The sequence below is a fragment of the Pteropus alecto genome, unplaced genomic scaffold, assembly GCF_000325575.1.
Source record: "Pteropus alecto unplaced genomic scaffold, ASM32557v1 scaffold7, whole genome shotgun sequence".
NCBI classification, from domain to species: domain Eukaryota; kingdom Metazoa; phylum Chordata; class Mammalia; order Chiroptera; family Pteropodidae; genus Pteropus; species Pteropus alecto.
Window position 1 is genome coordinate 61,655,276 of NW_006494614.1, and position 5,214 is coordinate 61,660,489.

The 5,214-nt window shown below is 44.8% G+C and overlaps 1 pseudogene; it reads right to left on the reverse strand.

The window, feature by feature from the left end:
* Nucleotides 1-4,879: 4,879 nt before the first annotated feature.
* On the reverse strand, nucleotides 4,880-4,998 carry LOC112475071 (annotated as a pseudogene).
* Nucleotides 4,999-5,214: the final 216 nt, after the last annotated feature.

The window sequence follows — 5,214 nt, forward strand, 5'->3', positions numbered from 1 at the left end:
CCAGCTCCATCTTCCACTTTGTCAGTGACTATGGAGGTCACGTGATGAGAGGACAGAGCCACATAAAGTATCCTGGATCCCTGAGTCACAGCATGGAGGCACCCATCCTAAAGAGTCACCAACCTGAACTACACTTTGAGTGAGAAAGAAATGAATCTTTATGGTATGAAACTGTTGAGATTTCAAGGTTTATTTGTTACTATGGCCAAGCCAATTCTAAACCAATACAGATGGAAAATACTGGACTACAATTCGGTAGACCTGGATTAAAAATACGGTCAGTTCTTCTACAACATGGCATACATGTTCCTTAAAATCACTGCACTATGCAAAATTGGACGACAAAACCACAGAGCTTATGAGAAGAAAGGGATTAAGAGAGCAGCACTCAAAAACTTCATCAGTGACATGTTAAAAAACAAACAATAGGAATCTAATAAAAATGGTACCTTAGTTTCATACATGTTAAATGGCCAGAAAACCCATAAATACTATATATAGAAAATATGACACTTAACCTTGAAAAAAACCTGAAATTTGCTGAAGAAGGAAGCTTCAGAAAGATTATAGCCTGTGAGCTATTATGGTGTTAGAAGGGAGGTTGTCTGAATTCCTCACTTAGAAAATTTTACTAGATCTAGGATCAATAACTAAGGCTCTCAGGCCAAATCTGGCCCACCATCTTTTTTGGTTGATAAAGTATTATTGGAACACTGCCACACCCATTCATTTACGTACTGCCCATGGCTGCTTTCACGGGCAGAATCGAGTGGTTGCAAACAAAGCCAACATAGCCTATAATATCTGCTCTCTGGGCCCTTTACAGAAAATGTTTGCTAACCCCTGGATGAGATGGTCTCTGGGATCTCATTGGGTTTGCCATTTTTCCATACAATTTGCTAAAAGAGTGGTATCTAACCCCTAGTTCTGATCCCCTTCTATATGAGCAAGGAAGAAGGTGTAGGTGTGCACATGCACGTGCACGCACGTGCGCGTGCGTGTGCGCGCGCGCGCACACACACACACACACACACACACATGCACTATGGCCAGATCTTATCTGAGTAAACTATCCAAGCCTGCATTCAGCTCTGTCCCACCCCAGGCACTGTGCCCATATCTTGGGGCAACCACCCTCCGCAGCCCACCTGCAAGTGCTCTCTGGTCAGCTCACACCCGCCACAGGCTGGGGAGAGCTTAAGTAAAACCATTCATTTTCTCTTCCTCTCAGGGGACACCTTGGAAAGTCTGTCTATCTGGGTCATTGACAGACTAGAGGGAAGGCCATGAGCTTTACCTAATGAGTCAAATGCAGCATACCCAGACTAAACAGCCTTAATTAAGCCCCCACAAAGGTTAAAAGGGTAATTAGATCATCTAAGTGAGGGATGAATTAGACGGATTGGCTCTTCACCCCCATGGACCAACTAGAACTTCCTTATGGAAGGGACACCCTTCATGCCCACCCTAGGGTTTGTCATAGTTGGTCCAATGCATGCTTTCTCCACAAAGGTCCAGTCCCTGGCCTGGGGGAATGTTGAAAGTAATTGTCATCATAGCAACATCTGCAAACCTTCCAGGCCATGAGTCTTGAGAGCCTGAGAATTAAATTAGATTATTCATTCAGAGAGACCCTTGTGCAGGAGCCCCCATTGCTCCCTGCCTAGCACCCCTCAATGTTCCATCTCATTTAGGACAAGTCCAAGAGCCAAAGCAAGACTGGCAAGCCCCTCCCCCAAACCTCCTGCTGCCCACCTTGCGTCACACAATAGCCTAGTGGCAGGATTCGAATCCTTGATCCCAGACTGAGGCTCTTAATCACTACAAAATACAGGGACTGTGTGTCAAGGCTGAGGCTAGGTTCCCATACGTGCTTCCATGCACATGTTTATGTAGGTTAGAGGCAGTTCTAGATCACCAGGGTAATGGTGGCATTCTTGCTCACTGGCTTTCTCTAGTGTTAACCTGGAAGGAAGAGTAAGGATCTCTTCTGTGAACGGGGCCCAACCATCAGCTATCTTACCTGTGGCAAGTGGTGGTCTCATTGAGAGGAATGGTGGGAACTCCTGGGTTATTGGGTGGATGAGCAGAGAGAGAGTTGTTGTTGATTACTCTGTGAGTGCATCTAGGACAGGGCTGGGGGGTCTAGCCCTAGGCTCCTCTTGCTTCCCAGCTTCAAACAGAAAACAAGGGCAGGGTCTCCTGCAATCCCCTCCACACAGATACCAGGCAGCTGCCACCATCCCCTGCCCAAAGCAGGGCTTCCCACACACTTCTCTGCCCTTACAGCCCACACAGAATATGAGAACATTGTGCAGCCCATAAGGGACCATTGAAAAGTGGGTGGAGGCCCCTACCGGGATCTGGTAAGGAAAAGCATCATTTTTTTTACTTATGCTGAAAAAAAAAACACATAAAATTCGAGGTTGGGGAAAATGTTTAAATATTGAAAGAATACAAAACTTCCAAATAAAGGTAATTTAATTTTTTTAAAGTAGGCTTTTGATCTTTCCTCCATGAATGTAATTTTTTAAATTAGATTTTATGCTTGAAATAGTCACGCCAGCCTGGGTTCTCCCAGTTTTTATTCCTCTCAAAGCAGATCTGATATGAGGACTTGAGAGAAAGTAGTTTACTAGGGAGGAGACATCAGGAAGCACAAGTGCAGAAATAAGAGTGAGACAGAGGAACGAGACAAGTCAGTCAAGGGGGACATGGGACATAGAGACCACTGTGGGCGCATGGGACTCAGCTCCGCCGGGGACCTCCGAGAAGCCATGTGGGACATGCTCCAGAAGTGCCCTCCTGCCACCACAAGAAGCTGCAGAGCCCTATCCCTTATGAATAATGATGAAAAGTCCTCAAGAGAATACTAGCAAACAGAATCTAACAGCATATTAAAAAGTTGGTACACCATTACCAAGTGGGGCTTATCCCAGGAATGCAAGGATGGTCCAACATATGAAGCTCAGTCACTGTAATGCACCACATTAATAAAATAAAATGGGGTAAAACTACCTAATCATCTCAATTGACACAGAAAAGCCAATTGACAAAATCCAACCCCTTTTCATGATTTAAAAAAAAAAACTCGGAAAACTAGAAACAGAAGGTAACTTTCCCGAAATGGTAAACAATATTTAAGAAAAACCCTCAGCTAACATCACACTCAATGGTGAAAGACTGAAAGCTTGCTTTCTACCATCAAGAACAAGACAAAGATGCCAACCTGCACTGCTATTCAACACCGTGCTGGACGTCCTGGCCAGAGCAATGAGGTCAGAAAAAGAAATAAAAAGGATATAAATTGGAAAAGAAGAACTAAAACTATCTCTATTTGCAGATGACATGATCCTACATATGGAATTGCCCCCTTGGAGTGTAAAAATAGGGAATCAGGGGTATTTATCTACCAACTCTCATCACTCCATCTCCCACCCCTCCCACCCCCACCCCTTCATAGAAGGACGTACCCATCTTCTCACTTCCAAGTTGCACGGGGATATGAGTGAAGCAATCTTTCACATGCCAAAAAAAGTTATCAAGCAGAAAATAAGAGAAACTCAGGTGCTTGCAATGCGGGGAGGGTAAAGGGAGGGTGCTGCCAGCTGACTGGAACTTGTCTGCCAGAGCTGCAGGTGAACTGGGGGCCAAGGGGATATGGGACAAGGCATTTGCAACAACTACCACTGGTAGAGACATTTTGAAGATGATTCTTCAAGATCTTAATAATCACTGCCAAAAAAACATTTGGTTTACACGAGGTGATTTTAAAAAAACTTTTAACCAATTTTTAGAGCTATTTAAAAATGGTTAATAATTAAAACTGTTTTAAAGACCCTATTGTACATCATTTTCTATTATAAACAAATGTACATAAAAGGTTTTGGGATAAAAAAGAATGAATTTTAAATTCAATTGAATTTTTCCATATCGGATATTCCAAAATAAGGAAATAATGTTTTCTAGAAATTTCATATAAATAAAATCACTGCACGTGTGTTCTTTTGCACGAGGCTTCTTTAACTCAGCATAACGTTTTTGAGTGTTAGCTTTGTCATGCATAGTAGGTAGGTAATTCGTTTTTATTTTTGTTTTTGTTTTCATTGTTGAGTTGAATTCCATTGTACACCTGAAATGGGTAAATTTCATGGTGCGTAAATTACGTCTCAATAGAGCTATTTAAAAATCAGTAAAAATGAAGCTCTAATTTATAGAGTGTGCAAGCAGCCCTGATACAAGCACCCCACAGTGAGCTGGGCATCCCCCACCATGACCTCATGCAGACAGCAGAACCTAGTCTGTGAGGACAGAGATTCTGGTGATCCCCACCCCAGCAAGCTCAGGTACATGCCACGCTCCCTGTACCGGAGGGAAAACAAGCTCCTCTAGCAATTCTAGAATTATTTGTCCATAACAGGCAGTGGCCATCTCTGAGCTGGACACTCACGCAAATGCCCAGGTTGAGGACACTTCCTGGGCTGCTATAGCTGAAGCCACTCATAGCAAGGGATGAGAGCGGCAAGTACCTTGGGCCACTCGCAGTGAGCAGTGCACTGTCAGATACCAACCAGGCTGCTGGCAGCTGAGGCAAGCCTTGGACTGAGGGCTGATACCCAGAGATTGTCTTGGCACTGCCCTGAGCTATAAGGTTGGGCCACTCTGGGCTTGAAAGACCACCTCCTCTCAGTGGCCTGCAAGCCCTTCAGCCAGCCTCTCCAGCCTTGACCTCCCATGTTTCACTGTTTACTCCATTCCTTCGAGTTTGTCTTATTCACACAAGTGAGTATGGTCAGCGCTGTCTCACCCCAGTGCCTTTGCACTTGCTGCTTCCTCTGCCTGGGCTGCTTTCCTCTCTTACTTCTTTTTTTTTTTTTAAAGCCTACAGCACCTGGTCTTCCTAGGTGGTCTCCCATTCAAGTAGTAACCAGGCCCAACACTGCTTAGCTTCCGAAATCAGACGGGATCGGGCTTGTTCAAAGTGGCATGGCCGTAGACCCCTCCCTTACTTCTTAACCTCTCTTCATTCAGCAAATCTCACTGCCAAGGCCATATGCTGAAAGAAGTCCTGGCTCACCACCCCCAGCCCAGGTTAGATGAACTCACAACACTGTGTCATGTGATTTAAGTTCCCGGTGTGAAGGTGTGGAATGTCTGCCCCCTGCTGGACTGAAAGCGCTCGAGGGTAGTGAGCACACCTGCCCTGCTCCCCTT